At 41.0% G+C, this 20,327-nt stretch overlaps 1 long non-coding RNA gene across 3 annotated transcripts in view; it reads left to right on the top strand.

Moving 5' to 3' along the window:
- The first annotated feature begins 535 nt into the window (after positions 1–535).
- Positions 536–20,327, top strand: part of LOC144306564 (uncharacterized) — a 45,188-nt gene continuing 25,396 nt past the window's right edge. For all 3 annotated transcript variants that reach the window (XR_013373639.1, XR_013373637.1, XR_013373638.1), the window contains exons 1-2: positions 536–899; positions 2,918–2,999. This is a non-coding gene — a long non-coding RNA (uncharacterized LOC144306564). The remainder of the gene's footprint in view (positions 900–2,917; positions 3,000–20,327) is intronic.

Raw genomic sequence — 20,327 nt, 5'->3', positions numbered from 1 at the left:
GGCCACCATGGATCCTTAAAGCTGACCCTGCCAACCCTCCAAACCAGCCAGAGATTTCACCAGGGCAGAGGGCCCTGGTGAAACCCAGCCCCTGGGGGACTAGGATGGCTTGGTGGGAGGGGCTTCATCCTCCTCCCATACCCCCCCAATGAAAACATAAGCAGTAGACTGTCTCCTACTGCCCTGCCTGGAATGTCTCTCATTAGCTCCACCCACCAAGGCATTTTGTGGTTAATAGTAAAAACTGACTTGTGTAAAGCTATTGGCAGATGTCCCAAACCTTGACCACCACCTAGAATTTCCTAATGTCATAAAGTAATAGAATAAGCCAATCTGAGCAGAATGGTATGTATGTGTATTAGGCTAAATCTAATTTTAAATTACTAATCCATTTGAGCTATGCAGCTCACATTACAGAGGATGGAGGATTTAGCGTTGCATATGTAGAGACTCAAGAAAATTTGTTATGTAAATGAACCATAAGTACATAGTGCTTACACAGTGGTGAATTCAACAGGCTCACAATCCCCCACAGAGCTCCCAGGCTAGTGAGGGAGAAGAAAAGAGGCAATTCTAGAGAATTCTTTGACAGAAAACAAAAACAAAAATAAAAGCCCTCCACCAGGCTGTAAGATCAGACAGGCCAGACAGCCAATTCAGGCGTGCAGAATTGGGAAGGTTTCTAGGAGGAAGTCCTCCTGAAGTGAGCCCCTAAAGGCCATGTGGTTGTCAGCCATTGAGGTGGCTGAGGGGAAGAAAGAACACTGCAGTCCAGGAGCCTGTGCTTGGAGGGACGTGTTGAGGCAAGACCCAGCCAATCATGAGGTCCTCCTGAAGTCTCACTGGGAGGTTTGGGTTTTAAACTAAGAACGGTGGGAGCCAAGGAAGGTTTTAAGCAGGTGAGTGATATGATCAGATCTGGATTTTAGAAAAACCGTTCTCCATTTGGAGCTTATTTCCTATTGATACTCATAGCGAACCTCTCTACTTAACATTTTGCAAATGGTGATGACCATTACTGAAGGCATCATTGTCTTTTTATAATACAGGAGTACAATATTGGCATTATTATGTGATGCATGCTGCTTCATTTTAAATGATCATGATGCTTATAAAATAATTATAATAATTATAAATAATATTATTAAATTACTATTTAAACATATATTTATTAATTATGTCATTATTTAAATATAAATTTACTTAATCTATATTATTCAAATGTAAATATTGTTATTATTTAAAATGATAATGATGATGATGATGATGACTATAAATAACAAATGTTTGTTACAAGCTCTTAGAATGTCACCAACAGTGCTAAGCTTTTTTAAAAAATTTTTTTTAATTTTAATTTTTTTGCTTTTTTAAAAATATAAATTATCTAATTGAATACCTTAGAAAACTAATTTTCACCAGAAGGAGTGAGGGAGTACTCTAAAGCTTTGTACTTACCAACCAGGCCACTGGAGATCAGACACGTCAGGCAAGCATCGTGACCTAGTTTGTGTGTGCAAAGAAACTGGATACTAGTGTAGCCTCTTACTGAAGGGGTGTTTGCCACATTCCTGCAGAGTGGTTTAAGGAACTTTAAAATATGTGCTATTAGTGTCTCTCCTTCATGGAAGAGGGTGCTGAGGGTCAGATTGAAATCACCTGTGTAGGTCATCCAAGAAACAAATGGCAGAGTCAAAATTCCAGGGCTGGCTGTTAAAGGAACTTCAAACTCAACCCAATTCGTTAGAGACAACAATGATTAAAAACTTAGACTTGGTGACATTGGAACATCTTCATTTTAATGAAGAGTCTTGTGGAAAAGGTGAAGGTGAAGAAGGCGACCAGATTCACTCTGTATCAAGGCAGAAGGTTGTGAGCCATGGGGTCAAAGAGCGGCTTTTCCAATACCATTGGACAGGGAACGGGATCTGGACAATTTGGCCAGTGGCCTATCTGACCTATGTAATAATATCACAAGCATACACGGGATTTTATCCCAGTGCAACAATGGAAGTGGCTTCTTCCCCCATATATTTTCCCAGCCTTAATTGTGTTTTACTAGTGCATGCCCCTCTCCGGGAAATTGCATATCACCTCCTAATCACATGTGTGATGATTGCTTTAGCTGAAGATAACATTATGCTCCTGTTAATTGCCTGCTTATCTGGGCTGACATTTCTTAGCCCACACAGAAAGCCCATAACTTTCTGCTCAAGAATATTTTAGTACCGCTAAATGAGCATATAACTGTTGACATACTAAATAAAAGGATTGACTCACACGTTACCCTGGAACCAGCGCTGTATTCTTAGATGGTGTCACCTTACAGAGCTCCTGTGTCCTTAAAAAGAATCTGCCTCCTGGACTCTCATGAACTTTTGCATCCCGTCCCTCTGATTCTAGACGCATGCTAAATGGTAACAACGGAAAATGAGATGTTGTCACGTGGGAAAGCTAGCAGGATAGGCTAAAGAAAGCAGAGAACTTCCTCCCGGATAATTGGATTGAACATCTTCTGCATAGCGCCAACTTGAACGGGAGGGGAAGACAAAATTGATTTTTGTGTGGCTCGCTGGCTGGGCCCGCTGTGAGGTGGTGTGGAGCATCCTGCTGCTCTGATAGCTCTGCTTCTCCTCCTATGACAGTCCTCTCTCCCCTCTTTAGCTCTGGTTGTAGCACAGGCCACAAATAAATTGCTAACATTTAAGTGCATCTGTTGCAAAGACAGAAGCACAGAGGACACTGGGGAAATTTCAAACTAAATTTCAGGATTGAGCTCATAAAAGCATGCACCATCTGTGGGATTCTGCTCAGATGCATCAGTATAATGGAGGGGGCCATGGAAAAGAGAAAAGAGAGAGGGGGGGATTGTTGTAGCTGGATTGCAGACTCGAGTTTCTCGGCTCACTTCGGTTCACAGGTGGCACTTGGGCCAGGGAGGATCTCCACGCCTTTCCTCACACCGAGCGGTCTGGCCCTTGGGGAGTTAACTTCACAGATAGGTAGGTTACTTCAAATTCCACTGTACCCCTGCGTCTCAACCCAGCACCCCCACACTCCATGCCTTTCCTGGCCCTGGGCAAATATCCAAGCCTTCCCGTCTTTCTTCCTGTTGGTTTGGTGGAGGAGGCCGGTGGCCGAGTCTAGCTCTTTCTCTTATCATCCCTATGGGAAAACTGAAACAAAAACAAAAACAAAACAACCCCCCCCCTCCCCAGATCATTTTTCTGATAAGCACTTTACATTTCTATAGTGCAGGAAAAGAGAAGTTCCTTCAGAATCCCTTTATAGATGATCGCTCTCATTGTCTAACAAGCTTTTCATTGTTTGTGGTTCCCATTTCCCTGAACAGTTCAGGGCACTTTGGAAAAAAATTTCTATTCAGCACTTTTCCACTCATAATTCAAGAAAAAAGAGTCATGCAGTATAATAAGGATAATTAGCTCCAACGGAAAATTATAAGCTTGGCACGGCAGAGCCCCTCCACTGTGCACAGTATCCATTTATCGTTCTGTGTACTCTGTATCAAGGCTAATCGCTACTTCTGTAATTACTAACCTGTTGAAAGAACAAAGGAAAAATGCAATGCAGTACTTAAATAAATAACGCTGTTTCTTCCAATACCATCTCAATAAAACTCTTTTAGAACAGAAGCTGTCTTCACCATCTTCCAGTTAAAAACTGCTGTTGTCTGTCCTCAAAAGTATGATCAGCTATTCTAAGAGTGATTTTCAGCGAGCATGTATGGAAGTGGGGCTTGCATTTCTTTCATTTAGATTCTTGTAAAACAAAGATAGCTCGGAGTGATGATCTCATGCTTAATGAGGTTCAACATTTACGCGGTACGCTTCCTTTTTATTAATTTGTTAACCTTGGCACAGAGTGGGAACAGGCCCTGTGTAAATGACCATATGCTTCCCCTGTTAATGCGTCTTAATCCAGACCAGCAGACACTTGTCTTCTCCCTCACAGAAGAGATGTTGCTGATTATGCCAAACCCAAGTGGAGAAATACGGAGACAAATATAGTTCTCTCTCTCTTTTCTAGGGGCGTTGCACATTGGGAAGTTTTAAAACACAGGTTCTAATGTTCATTCATTTCATCCCTCATTTACTCGCCTATCCCTCTTGATTCTGCTCATGATTATTTCCTTTCTATGCATGCTGTGGACCCTGTCTACCAGGAAATAATGCATGCTCTTTGGGACCATGCACGAACCAGGAGGGTTGTGGATTGTGGCTTTTCAAGGTGGTAGAGGATCCTGTCTCAACTCACCGGCCTCTCTGAAGAGAATTCTTGGACCTCAGAAGTAACAGGTTTACACAGAAAGTGCCTACCCCAGACACACACAGTTAGAGGCATTTATTCTTCAATCCAAATGGTGTTCTTCCCTTCGTCTCTTATCAAAAGATAAAAATGAGAGATGTTGTTAAAGAGATGCCTGGAACGTTGTCATTAGTCTGGGAGGAGTTAAAGAGAACAAGGAATGTCCAAAAACTGAGAACCCATTCTGCTTTCTAGAAAGAAAATGAAAATGAATTCTGGTCAAGATGCTAAAATGGCTTACTTTGAGAAGAAGCGGTGATCACCAGAAACCTGCACGGATTCACTAAGAATAAATCATGTCAAATAAAATTGATTTCTCTCATTGATAATGCACCAGGCTTGCAGATAAGGAAATAAGCTAGACTTTTGGGACTTCATTCTTAGTCTGTATTTGGACCTTCACTAAAAATTTTGCAAAAGCATCCATCAGAATCTTGTTGAGAAGTTGGCAGATTATTAGCTAAATGTTAGTACTGGCCATTATTAGTAGTACAATCAAGCTAGGAAGACTGGAGGTGGGTGTTTTGTTTTGCTTTGTTTTGGAGGTGTTTAAGAGAGAAGAAAACAAGGCAATGCAGAATTAGGCAGTATATCCACGAGAAACAACAGGAAAAAAAAACAGATTTCTTTTGGGCAGAAAAGAAAATGTCTTTAAATATGTATATAATTATTATGCAGAATGCTGATAAGGTTTCTGTATGGCACCAATGAGTAGCACTTGAACCACACTGGAACCCACATTCCAGTTCAATCATTGGAGCTATCCACAGATGGAATGGGTTGCCTCAGAAGGTTCAGCGAACACCCCAGTATTGTATAAACTATAAGGATCTTTTGGATTATCCATGAAAATGACCTTGGCAGTGGCCACTTTACAATAGAATATTGTAGAATTATACAGTCTACAGCACCTTCACATATCAACTGGTCCTAAATCCCTTCCTGGCAAGCTGAAGCCTGAGGCCATGTCCCTGTCAGAGTTTTAGGACAAGGGGTTGAGTATGATTGAACTGGTCTAGTCTAGAACTCTTGAGTGAGTGTGGATCAAAAAGGATCCGGACACTACATTTTGGCTGAAGGCCATCTTGGGAAGTTCTAAGTACTTGGAAGAAGATTATGTGGGAAGGGCAAGGGGAGGAGCAGAAGGTCCTCATCAGAGCAGTCTGTAATTGGGGTTGGATGGCAAATAGCAGAATGCAGGGAAGCACAGAGGTTCCATCTGTGAACACAAGGAGGGAGACTTGGGGGAGGTCTCCCTTAGACCTGTCTTGTCAATGAGGCAGACACAGAGCTCTTAAGGACGCTAAGACAGTTCCAAAATTACCACACATTATCCTCATGGCTACCATCTTGAGTGGAGGCAACACACTTTTGTCCTCATTTTCAGAATAGGAAACCCAGGATGGGACTCGGAGATGATATAAAATTCTCCCAGCCACACAGCAAGGATAAGGCAAAGCCAGGCATATGGAGTCTCCTGACTCCACTGGACAGTATCAGGTGGAGGTAGATGGAGAACACAGATAGAAGACCAATAATTAGAGATAAATGAGTCTTACTTCTGGGGCATCCTCTTGTCCTGACTTCTATAATTTTTGCTGCTTTAGGTTACTGTAAAACCATATAGGTCTCCCTTTCAATCCACCCACAGGCCTACCTATCTGATATATTTTTGGGATAGAGTTCATTATGCTACCAGTTCTTTATGGGGATTCTTTCTTAATATCCTCCCAGATGGATATTCATTTGCCCCTGTTAATAATTACAGACGGAAGGAAATTGCCCTAGCCTCTGAGGAGTGGGGCATTTGCAACTACTCATTTGCAATTAGACAGCTTACAGCCATCAGTCTAAAAGTAAATTGAGGAGTCTTTCTGCATTTTGCAGCCAGATTCCCAAGTGGAGGCTAGGCCCAAGTGTTTAGGAGTATCTTGGCTCACTAAGTCACCTGGGCACCGTCATAATTATTTTGGAAAGAAAACTCTCCCCTCACATTTACATTTACATCTTTAAAAGCAAACAATTTGCCAAATCACTTATTGAGGTTAATCAAATATTACCATGAAGAAACCAGTGCTTATCCTTCTAAAAATGCTTTTTTACAAAACTGGAAAAGGCATAGCTACAGATAATAGATTAACACAAAGATATGAATATGTAAAGAGGGCAAACTAATCACTCCGAGGCATAAATTATTTCAAAGAAAAACCAAATTACTGTTTGTGATAATTAGAAGAGAGTTTCTGACTTTACAACCATTCTAAGTAGGGCACTGTGCGCTTTGGAACACGAGTCTTAGCTTCCAAAAGATTGTTGAGGCTCATGTTGAGTTAGAGAGATGAGGAAAGAATTTTTGGCAGAGTTTTCTTCTCACCTTAGTTGAGCATTTCATGAGCTGTCAGAGGGGTAGGGAGGCACTAACTCTGAATTTCTGGGATTTTAAAAATAATTTATTTATTTATTTGAGAGAGAGAGAGAGCAGAGGGAGTAGCAGAGGGAAAGAGAGAGAGAGAGAGAAGCAGACTCCCCACTGAGTGCAGAGCCCTATCCAGGGTTCCATCCCATGATCCTGAGATCCTGAGATCCTGACCTGAGCCAAAATCAAGAGTTGGATGCTCAGCCGACTATGGCATTCAGGTGCCCCTCCTAGGAGTTTTGTTGTGCTTGTTTTAGGGGGGCATTAGGAGTTTTTGGAAAACCCTTGCTGTATAATTTGTCTGGTGTAGGTAATTATGCAAAGAAGAAGATAATTCTGAAAGCCTTGAGGAACAAAGAAGATGGCAATGTTCAATTTAAACCAGACTCGGGAACAGATAGTTGAACTTCCCTCTTACCATTTTCATTCTGCCTCTAAATGTCTTCTTCCTTTTCCATCAATCCTACTCAACACACATGTTCTATCTCAATTTCCAGTTCACTTAAATAGATATCTCATTGCTCCATGTCACACTAATTGATAGAATTATGGGAATATTTCCTTGTTATTTTATTGTGGGAGATATAAACATTTTTAAGATAACACTTCTCATCTAGTTAGGAAGACTGTACTGTGTAAAAATGGAGCCAAAGAGACCATTGGATAATCCAGTGAGAGACAATGGTAAGTTCCTGGCAGTGGGTGCAGACAACTGGAGCTATATAAATTAAAAAAAAAAAAAAGAGAGAGAGAGAGATTCTTTGGGCTCAGGCAGTCAAGAAAGGCTTCCTGAAGATGAGCATTGAGTTGAGCAATCCATGGTGGCTCAAGTTCATATACAAGGCAAGTTCATGAAACTATACCCAAGAGGCTTACACAAGTGTTATACTCGAATGTGGCCATTTGATTGCAAAATGACTCAGTCCAACTGCTATGTACTTAGTCTATTTGTACATACTGGACATTCTTTGTTCTCTGCCTATGCCTCCAGCACACCTCAATGGACCTGTTGATATAGTATTTTCTGTAATTGTAGTTGGATTCAGGATGGGAGGCCAGATTTAGGTGAGCCAAGGCAAGATAGAACCAATGATGAGAAGCCATTTCTCTGAAAATAGTTGAGCTGTCAGGAGCACAGCAAAGTTAGAATCAAAACCAAAGCATGAGGATAGAACTCAGGTGGAACTAGGTGGAGTAGGGCGCCAGCAATCATGGAGACATATGGACATCTCAAAACTAAGTCTGCCTTCCACAGACTTCTGTAGAATGCTAGTTCTACAGAATGCTAGTTCTAGTAGAATGCTAGTTCTCATGAACTTCATGCTGAAGTAAAACCACAGCAAGAATTAAGTAGTCTAGATTCAGAAACAAGGAGTGATTCCTTAGAAGAGCAGCTATTTAGATTATGCTGGTGTAGTGAAGTGTGTGGAGCAAAACATGGAGGCCAACCTTCAAACTTGCTTCTGCTTTTGGGGGTCTTGTAGTTTACTTAGTTCAATTCTAGACAGTAGAGCCAGACAATATGTGTTATATTTAAAAATTCGTTGTGGGGATCGGTCCTGACATCTGCTCATGGGAGCTCTCAGAGTGCTGAGGTATGATCTAATGGGCACCTCCCAACCCCCACCCTCCAGAATCCCCTGTGCCCACTGGAACTTTCCAGATAGGCTAACTGCAGTATTCATGTTCTCAATGTATGCAAACCTTATGATTTTCAATGAAAGTGCTCATGTAAGACCTTTAAAACCAAGACCTGCGTGTTCTTCATGAAAATGTAAGAGTCCATGACATTTAGGGTAACAGAAGGAGTTGCTCTGATATTCTTTGCTAAATTTACAAGACTTGGCTAAAACCCCAAGCGTCTGTCCCATCACGGTGGCGTATTAGTCACTCGTTAAGAGATTTAATGTACTGTATTCTGCAGTGTGAGTGTGGTAAATGCCATGAACTATGGGACTGGTGGGCAGATCCGTTGCCCAGATTCAAGCTTAAGCCAGTTTTTAATTTTTTTTTCACTATTGACTATATGGAGTCACTTAGTTTAACTGAGCTGAGACCTAAGCATTCAGATCCTTTGTGAGAGGAACAGCAGAATCCCAGAAGGGAATCCTAGAGTATCCATTATAGTTAGAACAGTCTATTAAAGATTGTCTAGGATGGCATTCTCAAAACATTTTCTTGCTAGTTCTGAAGGCAGCAACATATGATCATAAGAAAGGTTCTCAGATCCCATGACTTGTGGGACATTAAGTTAAGCAGAGCCAAACAAGTTTCTTTGCTGTAGGGCTTCTTAGAACCTTTCATATACTAATACACCTTATGAATCAAGAGAGTCAAAACTTACTTCCCAGACACTTTTTTTTTCAGTTTATGGACATAGTATTCTGAGAAATGCTGGTTTATTTTCTTTTCAGAAAAGAAAGCAAGAAGGATAAGGATCCTGAGGAGCTCAGTTGGTTAAGCATCCAACCCTTGATTTCAGCTTGGATTATGATCTCAGGGTCATGAGATGGAGCCCCGTGTCCAGCTCTGCGTTCAGCATAGAGTCTGCTTGAGATTCTCTCTTTCTCCCTCTGCCCTTCCCCCTGCCTTGTCTCTTTCTCTCCAAAATAAGTGAATAAATAAAATCTTTAAAAAAAAGAAAAAGAGCAAGACCCAGGATGGTCCAGGGCCCTAAAGTTACAGAACTACCTACATGACCTAGCTGTAGAATGATTGACTTGAATGATAGACCACTGTGGTGGTGTAACACTGCACGGAGAACAGAAGAAAGGATGGTGGCCATTTCTAAAACGATTAATGGCTGAGGATTTGAAGTTTTGACACATATTTGGAAAGAAGCCAGGGACAGAAGAAGCGGCCCTACGTTGGCCAGACTGGAGCAGTGCATACGATCTATTGTGCCATGCAGAGCTGTTAGGTAAGGCAGCTTCCTGCACCAGAAGAGCTCATCATCAGGCATCTTCATACTGACCATGATCTGCATGGATATTTTGGTCCTGACAGTAGGACCGGATGGATACCGGGGAGAATTGTGGATCTTCATTGAAAAGAGAGCATTACTCTCAACCAATGAACATTTGTAGTGGCTTATAAATCTTCTGGAAAATGGATAATATAGTGTATATTAGTAATATATTTTTGTTTGTTTTAAATTTCGCCCTGGAATATTTTTCCAAGCATGTCTGGAAACATACTATTAGAGAGGGACTTCATTTTTCATTAATAATTTTAGGAGGAAAAGTTTATAGTAGGATCTGTGACCCACAGATCCTACAAAGTGTTACATAAATAATACAGGAAACTGCAAAATGATCCTATGTGAAGTCACTCCACAAGATGCATGTTTAATTAGCACCTACTAATAAAACAGATGCATGTGAAATTATTTAGGGTGACATGTACTGAACAATACGATATCAGCACAGGATGCCAAGGGCATGCAACATAACCTGTTTTTAATTGAGCATTTTATCACCAAACAGAATAAGAGACAGCTTGTGTTTTATATATTTCTGCAGTACATCATTATCCAACAATAAATGCAAAAATAAATTACCAAAAAAAAAAAAAAAAAGACAAACTTTAAGCAGGAAAAAATTTAAAGGCACAGATTTTTTTTTTCGTTTTGGATTTAGCTTCTCAAGGATTTTATATGAAAACTAGGAAGTGGCTCCGTACCATACTAGTTATTTTAAAAGCAAAACTTTAGTACTTTGCTTTTAACTCAACTACATTATTTCCAATATATTTTAAGAACTACCTTTGAAGAATAGCCCAGAGCATTCTTAAAGATATGATCTCAAATTCAGAATTTCTTTTGACTTCGTAAAAACTTAAAAAGGAAGCTTTCTTTTAGCTGAAATAAGTTATTTTTCCCTAAACACACACACACACACACACACACACACACACACACACACACAGAGTCAAAGAAATGACTGGTAAATCAGATGGTAAAAAAAAATAGCTAAAAGAAAATATATAGCAAGACTGACCTCAGGAGGCTTTAGTATCCAGGAGTATCCTGGCAACCTCCAAGTTACGGAGGTAATCACTCGTTGGTAACAACTCTGACGTTTATGATTAGAATGAATGTCAAAGGCAGTCCTGAAGGGAGAAAAACCCTACAGAGTATTGCTTCTTGAGATATAAATATGGAAAGGTCAAAGGGCAGCTCCTCCCACTTGCCTTGAGACCATTCATGGCAGTGACTATGGTTTCTTGTTCCTATCTGACCCTTTTATCTTTTTTATCTCAGACCAACTGTGTCACCTCTTTCTTACCCCATCTCCCTACACTTTCCACCTGTCCCTGCCCTTAGAAGTCACTGCTGAGCTGCTAGCTGTCTCAATCCTGCAGCATCAGAGTGAGGAGCCTGAAATTAATCTACTGCTGGGCTGAAATGTATGCAGGAATCTGAATCTTACTTCCTCTGACTTTTAAAACCTATGGATGCAGAAATGAGTAAGAAATTTGTTCCTTCCTTTCCCCATGCAAAATTCAGGAAATATTTTAGGTGCCTACTGTATTCACAGTGGTGAGCTGGGTGCTCTCAGGTGGATAGGCCTGTTCTCAAGGAAGTCACAACCTTATAAACATTATGATGGGACTTTTTTTTAGAGGATGAGGGAGGAGTTAGGATGAGAACCTGCAGATGTGGGATTTCTTCCTGCAGTTGACTGGGGAAGCAGCGTCCTGGCCTTACTGGAGAGGCGTATGCTGTTGCTGGTGGTGGTTGCATACCATGCATGTTTTTTCTTAAGATTTTATTTATTTATTTGAGAGAGAGCACAAGTGAAGGGAGGGGCAGAGAGAGAGGGAGAAGCAGACTCCCCGCTGAGCAGGGAGCCTGATGTGGGGCTCCATCCCAGAACCCCGAGATCATGACCTGAGCTGAAGGCAGACACTTAACTGAGCCACCCAGGCACACACCATGCATGCTCTGATTAAATAACTCTGAGGTAGTTGTCAGCACCATACCCTGCAATGTTTGTGCACTCATGCCCTTTGCAATAGAAACGATTTACTTATGCCTGTCATAGCAGAAAGGATTCAAAATGCCATATATAGATAAACTGGAGCTTTATTTACAACAACACAAATGAAAAAAAAACCAACACAAATGTATTTTAAATGCAAAATCATCACTAAATAGGAATATAAGGCACACCTCAGAGATACTGCAGGTTCAGTTTCACACTGCTGCAATAAAGAAAATATTGCAATAAAGCAAATCAAATATATTTTTGGCTTCTCAGTGCATATAAAAATTATATTTGTACTATACTTTAGTCTATTAAGTGTGCAATAATATCTTATCTAAAAATGTACATGCCTTCATTAAAAAATGCTTTATTGCTAAAAAATGCTAAATGTTATTTGAGCTTTCAGCAAGTCCTAATCTTTCTGCTGGTGGAGGGTCTTGCCTTGGTGATGCTGGCTGCTGAGACTGATCAGGGTGGTGATTGCTGAAGGTGGGGTGGCTGTGGCCAATTCTTAAAATAAGAGAATGATGAAGTTTGCCACATTGATTGACTCTTCCTTTTATGAATGATTTCTTTGTAGCATGTGATGCTGTTTGATAGCATTTCACCCACAGCGGAATATCTTTCAGAATTGGAGTCAATCCTCTCAAACCCTGCTGCTGCTTGGTCAACTAAGTTTATGTAATATTCTAAATCCTTCATTGTCATTCCAGCAATCCTCACAGCATCATCACCAGAAGTGGACTCAAATACAAAAAACCACATTCTTTGTTCCCCCATCAGAAGCAACTTCTAATCCATGTAGGTTTGATCATAAGAGAATTTAGCAGCAATTCAGTTCCATCTTCAGGCTCCCCTTCCAACTCTAGCTCTCTTACTGTTTCTATCACATCTGCAGTGACTTCCTCCACTGACATCTTGAACCCCTCAAAGTCATCCAGGAGGGTTGGAGTCAACTTCTTCCAAACTCCTGTTCATGTTGATATTTTGACTTCTTCTCATAAATCACAAACGCTCTCAATGACATCTAGAATGGTGAATCCTTTCCAGAAGGTTTTCAATGGACTTTGTCCAGATCCATCAGAGAAATTGCTGTCTTTGGCAGCGGTAGCCTTACGAAATGAATTTCTTAAATAATAAGACTTGAAAGTCGGAATGACACCTTGATCCATGGGCTGCAGAATGGATGTTGTGTTAATAGGCATGAAAACAACATTCATCCCCTTGTTCTTCCCCATGTGAGCTCTTGGGTGACCAGATGCATTGTCAATGGGCAGTAATATTTTGAAAGGAATCTTTTGTCCTGAGCAGTAGGTCTCAATAGTGGGCTTAAAATATTCAGCAAACCATGTTGTAAACAGATGTGCTGTCATCCAGGCTTTGTTTTTCCATTTATAGAGCATACATGGGCAGAGTAAATTTAGCATCATTCTTAAGGGCCCTAGGATTTTTGCTATGCTAAATGAGCATTGGCTTCAACTTAAAATTGCCAGCTCCTTAGCCCCTAGCGAGAGAGTCAGTTTGTGCTTTGAAGTTTTGAAGCCAGACGATGAGTTTTCCCTAGCTATGAAAGTCCTCACTGGCATCGTCTTCCGATGGAAGTCTGTTTTGTCTACGTTGAAAATTTGTTTAGTGCAGCCACCTTTGTTAGTGATCTTAGCTCGATCCTCTGGAGAACTTGCTGTAGGTTCTCCATCAGCACTTGCTGTTTCACCTCATACCTTTGTGTTATGGAGTCAGCTTCTTTCCATAAACCTCATGAACTAACCCCTTCCAGCTCCAAACTTTCCATCTGCAGCCTCCTCAGCTCTCTCAACCTTTATAGAACTGAAGAGAATCGGGGCCTTGCTCTGGATTAGGCTTTGGCTTATGGGAATATTATGGCTGGTTTGATCTTCTGTCCAGATCGCTTGAACTGTCTCCATATCAGCCTTCTTATCTCTTGTGTGTTCACTGGATTAGCACTTTTAATTTTCTTCAAGAACTTCTCCTCTGCACGCACAACTTGGCTAAGTGCTTGGCACAAGGGGCCCAGCTTTTGACCCATCTTGGCTTTCAATGTGCCTTCCTCATTAAGCTTAATCATTTCTAGCTTTTGATTTAAAGTGATAGACATGCAGGACGCCTGGGTGGCTCAGTGGTTGAGCATCTGCCTTTGGCTCAGGTCGTAATGGCTCAGGTCATGATCCCAGGTCCTGGGATTGAGTCCCACATCAGGCTCTCCATGGGAGACCTGCTTCTCCCTCTGCCTATGTCTCTGCCTTTTTCTCTGTGTCTCTCATGAATAAATAAATAAAATCTAAAAAAAAAAATAATTAATTAAAATAAAGTGAGAGACACGTGAGTCTTTCTTTCACTTGAACACTTAGAGGCCACTGTAAAATTATTAATTGGCCTCATTTCAATATTGTTGTATCTCAGAGACTAAGGAGGGTCCAGGAGAGGGAGACAGGAGAATGGCCAATGAAGCAGTCAGAATATACACACAACCTTTATTAAGCTTGCCATCTTCTATAGGTGGTTCATGGTGCCCCCAAACAATTACAATAGTTAACAGCGAGGATCACTGATCACAGATGACCATAATAGATATAATAATAATGAAAGAGTTTGAAATATTATGATATTGCCCAAATGGGACACAGAGACACACAATGAGCAAATCCTGTTGGAAAAATGGCATGAAAAGTCTTGCTTGGGACGTCTGGATGGCTCAGCGGTTGAGCGCCTGCCTTAGCTCACTTTGTGATCCCGGGATCTATAATCTAGTCCCATACCAGGCTCCCTGAGAGGAATCTGCTTCTCCCTCTGCCTATAGCTCTGTCCCTCTCTTTCTCTCTCAGTCTGTGTCTCTCATGAATAAATAAATAGATCTTTAAAAAAAAAAAAGACTTGCTTGATGTAGTGTTGTCACAAACCTTTAATTTGTAAAAGATTTTAAAAATACACTGTTTAATAACAGGAGATATGCCTATAGTGATGAATTCTTTTATAAACTGAAAAATACTTCTGAAATGTAAATATTAGCTTCATAAGTTCTCTTTTAGACTGGATTTGTGTGTGCTTGGTTCTCCGAAAGTAAGCCATACCTATGCATATTTTGTAGGTGAAAAATTCTGGCACTGACTTATGCATCTCAAACTCCATGTACATTTTATATACTGCCCTCCTTTTCCTTTGGCTTTACTTTTATCACTTACTTCACCTGTTTTACTTTTCTTCTTATCCTGTAAGTCTTTAGGTAAGGTGCCTTAAATCCTTTCTGTGTCTAGATGAGATATTAATAAATAAAATATAACCATATATTTTCCTTCTCCTTATGATATAACATTTTCTTTTTCTAAAGATTTTATTTGTTTGTTTGAGAAAGGGAGAGCACGAGGGAAGGAAGGGGCAGAGGAAGAGAGAAAAGCAGACTCCCCACTGAGCAGGGAATCCAATGTGGGACTCTAACCCAGAACCCTGAGATCATGACCTGAGAGGAAGGCAGATGCTTAACTAACTGAGCCACCCAGGGCACCCGATACAGCATATTCTTATGCTGATATGCCAGACCTGATTCAGAGGCAGAGAGAGCTCTACTTGATTCAATAGTACTATTAAAAACAGCCACTAACTGGCACTGGCAAAGGCCCGTTTGGTTTATTGCTTATTAACAGTCGCTTTCTATTAAAGCCCAGTGCCTTTTGTGGCCAGTAAAAGCAGGCCATGCATTTTTACTCTTGAAGAAATGATTAACTTGTTATGTTGGAAGAGGGTTTCCCATATAGCTTTGCATATGAATCAGAAAAAAAAAAAATCCAGCTAGCTGCCAGCTAGCCTCCCTGAACAGCAGAGGCCGAGAAAACAACATTTTCAAACCTTTTATGTATCAACAGAATAAAATATTTTGAAGACACAAAAGTCACATATGGCTATCCCAGAATATCACAATCCATGAATATGGGTGTTATTGTTTTTTGTTCTGCGAGAAAGCTTCACACGCTCTTTCCCAGATATGCCCAGTATAGCTTGATTCATAATAGATTCATAATAGATGCTGAAAGATAAATACACAAACTGACTGTAAAGTAGTCACCCGTGTTTTATTTGCTGTTGACAAAGCTAGCAGCATTTTCTTTGCCTTGGAGTGGGAATAGGGAGATTTAACTATTAGTCTGAAAAGCAAATGAGACAAGTCTTTGAAACTGAATGGAGCTGTGTGACAAGGTATCTTCACTATTCTTTACCTCAGCGAGTCCTCCGGGAAGCACTTTTAAAATAATAATAATAATCTCTCCCCACTGGAATATGAATGAAAAAATCCTTTAGTATGCTTTGAAGGAAGGTAGGATAAAACACAGATAGCTATTGTAAAGACAATGTTATATATATATTTTTGCTTTTGTAATACAGAAAACCCAAGGAATCAAAAAAACCGGAGTTCTGGTTGCCACCTGTTGACTAGCTGGGTGATCCTGGACTTTAGTTTGTTTATCTGGCTCATTCCATCCATCACTATTTAGTAGGATGTTCAAGCACCATTTTGGATAGAGGATTCATAAGACATAGACCCAGTTCTCTTGGAACTTGTAGTCACTAGACTATAAGAGAGAAAGTGAGAAGATATTTACAAAGTCAGAATGTAGAGTTGTAAACCCAAGTACAATTGGAGTTTGGAAGTTTGAACAAAGCCAACTTGTAAGGGCTTTCTGAGCTCTGTGATGCTCCAACAATGTTATCTCGACTAGGAAGAAAATTTCACTCTTTCTGAACAGGATATGTCTTAAGAAATGATTGACTAATGAACAGATGAATCAATCAGGAATGGATCATGACACTTACAAATGTTGTGATAGAAATGGGTTAATAAGAACTAAACCTAGGCCTCTATGTAGGGCCAGGGAGTGGGGCTGGAAATTGAAGCTCACCATCAAGGCCAGTAATTGGGGGCAGGGAATCAAAAAAGGTGGCAAAGCGTCCCGGTTATTGGCCAACTTTGTGAAAAATTCAAGGCAGGAGACACAAATAAGCAGGACAGAGCATACAGAGGAGCCTTTGAGCTGGTTCTTGCCTCTGAATTCTTCCTCTGCCCATAACATGTCACTCCAACCCTCCCACTACCTCTCACTTCAGAACCTACCCTATCAGGGCACCTGGTGGCTCAGTGGTTGAGCGTCTGCCTTTGGCTCAGGGCGTGATCCTGGGGTCCTGGGATTGAGTCCCACATCGGGCTCCCAGCATGGAACCTGCTTCTCCCTCTTCTTGTGTCTCTCCCTCTCTCTCTCTCTCTCTCTGTGTGTGTGTGTGTCTCTCATAAATAAATAAATAAAATCTTAAAAAAAAAAAAAAAAGGAACCTGCCCTATCTTTACTTCCCAAGAGCAATCATTGCTTGGATGGAGTCTTAGATTTTCTGACAAACAGCCTAGTGTTTAACATCACATGGCATTTGCTTTCACTTGCATTTTGCATTGTTTCTCTCTCTCTTTTTTAAAGATTTTATTTATTTATTCATGAGAGACACACACAGAGAGAGACAGAGACACAGGCAGAGGGAGAAGCAGGATCCATGCAGGGAGCCTGATGTGGGACTTGATCCCAGGTCTCTAGGATCACACCCTGGGCTAAAGGAAGGCACTAAACCACTGAGCCACCTGGGCTGCCCCGTATTTGTTTCTCTTTTAAACCAGGCTTTTCCTCTGACCCTTGCTCCTGACTTCCTGTTGTAGTAAACTGTCTAGTATTCTACTTGTCCCAGGACTGTGACTCTTTGCTTCTTCCTTCCCCAGGGGCTGTAGCCATGGTCATGAATCCCCTCTCAGAAACTGTAAGCCTTCTTTTTTCTGATGATCCTTTTCTATGTCTATTTCTTTTAAATGTGGTAGATTAGAGTTCTCTGGAAAAATAGAACCAGTTTGTTCACACACACACACACACACACACACACACACACACACTCCGGGGAGTAGAGATTGAGAGAGATTATAGGAATTGACAAACTGGAGAACAAGGAAAGCTGGCGGTGTAATTCAGTCCAAGTCCAAAGACCTAACAACCAGGAGAGCCAACATCTGAAGGCAGAAGAAAATGGATGTCCCAGCTCAGGTGGAGAGAGAAAATTTGCAACCCCCCCCCCTTTTTTTTAGAGATTTTATTTATTTATTTTGAGAAAGAGAGAGAGCATGGGGTGAAAGGCAGAGGGAAAGAGAAAGAAAGACTCTCAAGCAGGCTCCCTGCTGAGCATGGAGTCCAATGCAGGTCTTAATCACGCAATCCTCAGATGATGACCTGAGCTGAAATGAAGACTCAGATGCTTAACCAACTGAGCCACCCAGGTACTCCTAAATTTGCCCCTCTTTCACCTTTTTGTTTTATTTGAGGCCTCAGTGGATTGGATGATGCCCATCCCCATGGATGAAAGTGATGCTCGTTACTCAATCTACCAGTTCAAACACTAGCATCTTCTAGAAACACTCTCACAGACAAACACAGAACTAATATACTGCCAGCTATCTGGACAACCCTTAGCCCATCCAAGTTGACAATAAATTAACCATCACACATGGTAAGAAGAAGTTTATTAAGGGGCTTCAGGTACATTTCCCTGCCCCTAATAGAGAGAGATACATAGGAAGAGATACCCTTCCCTTCCTTCAATCTTGTAGAGCACTGACAAGAGGCCTAGTACTATTATAACCATTTCACTGACTGCTTAAGAATAAAGAACAGGGAGCAGAGCCATAGGATCTCAAGGAAACAGCCTAAGAGCTGCAACATGTCATATGTAAGACCTGACTTACCTCTAAACTTCCAATTAAGTGAGCCAATAAAATTCTTTATTAAGCCAGTTAACTTGGATTTTCTGTCGCTTGCAGCCAAAAGCATTTTATCTAATATAGTGCTCTAAGTGGGGGCCATTTAATCATTTGCAAGCTAGTCTACAAATCACATCTGATCCTATATGATTCTAAAAGCAGAGCTAAGTTATTAAAAGAGAGTCAATTTTAAACTATTGAGCCTGCTTCAGTTTTGAGGCTGTGGCATAGAGCAGTGGACCAGATGTGGCTGCTAGCCATGGCTCTGCCACTCACTACCTGTATATCCATGGACAATCCATCTGGTTCTTCTGCTTCTCTTTTGTTGAAGGCGGGGGGGTGGGGGTTGAGTTACATCCTCTGTAGATTCTCTCCAACTCTCCAATTTCTTTTAAAAATGCATCAAATGCAACAGTACTGGTAAAAGAACTTCTGTTTCAGGCATTTTCTTGGGCACCAGGAATAGAACATTGACACATGGTTCCTGAGGCTATGGAGCTTGAAGTCTGTGGTGGTTCTACTCTGCCAAGGGCAACTAACCTGACAGATGGTTAAGAGAATTCGGACTGAGCTAGAGGATGTTCTTGATGTTTCTGTGTGAAGTAGACTAAGACCATCAGGACTGTTTTGGTCTGAACAGATGAAGTTAGGGAGAAATAAGATTTACATGAGGAAAGTAAACGCAGACCAATTGCTCATCTTTTTTTTTTTTTTTTTCCTAAAAACAATTCTTGAAGCTCAAAATAGGAAAACTCAGGACAATTAAACAGAAAAGAAATTTAACTTTCTCCTGTAGCTGAGAATCTGAGGGCTAGGGCACTTTGGAGAGCCTTGTATTTTGCTCCAGCTTAAAATCAGGGTTTCTGGATTTTTGGTTATGGGTTTTCTGGGGGTGAAATACTTAACCTTTTTGTACCTTCTCTGCATAAGATAGAGAATGACTAGACTATGGTCACTAATCACCCACCCCACTATCCTTGAAGGGTACAGCATGGTGGGAGGTCTCTGAGAATGTCCCTAGCCAGTTCCTAGCAGGGCTCCAAGGATCTGTGGGGACCCTACATCTCTGCCTACAGCAGAGGATTCTCTACAGCATTCCCTAGACATAATGGCTCTGCCTAGGGAAACTCCACAGGGCAGCTTCTAGATGGAATGCCTTTCTTTCTTGAGTTCTTAACAGTTCTTGCTGCAATTTACCACTCCAGAGGTTGCCTGTGGACAAAGCCAAGTGTGGTAGAAAGAACACAAACCTTGGATTAAGCAGACTGTAGTTTGAATTCCAGATCAATTACTTACACATTATGTGAACTTGAGCAAGTTATCTCACCTCTTTGAACCTCAATTTCTACACCTGTAAATTGGGAATAATATCTTATACTGTTGCTAGTACTACCCTAACAGCATATGCAAGATATTGGTCACATGCCTGGCAAAGATGTTCAAGGTATACTGCCTCACTTCTCCTTCCCGGGATCCCTCATTAGCTGGTCAACCAGAAACTATTGACCATCATTGGGGATCAGGAAAGAAAGCTAATAACAAGATTCCCCAGTGGCTACCTTAGCAGCTATTCTGGGATTGTCTGTCTTTTTAAAGAAATGGATCTTCTGAGGAAACCATTAAAGCATCCTGAAAGCTGCAGCTGGAAAGCAAACATGGGTGACATATCATGGTGTTCTATTCTTTGTGTCCTCTTCTTTTTTCTTTTTCTTTTTTTTTTTTCTGATTCCAATGTATTAACTCTTTCAAGTCTTCTTTATAGGGCCTTGCTCCCAGAAGACAGTTGAATGTGCCTATAGATCAC

Source organism: Canis aureus, chromosome 37 (genome assembly GCF_053574225.1).
Source record: "Canis aureus isolate CA01 chromosome 37, VMU_Caureus_v.1.0, whole genome shotgun sequence".
Classification (NCBI taxonomy): Eukaryota; Metazoa; Chordata; class Mammalia; order Carnivora; family Canidae; genus Canis; species Canis aureus.
The sequence above is the reverse complement of the archived record's forward strand: the minus strand, read 5'-3'. Positions and strand labels throughout refer to the sequence as shown.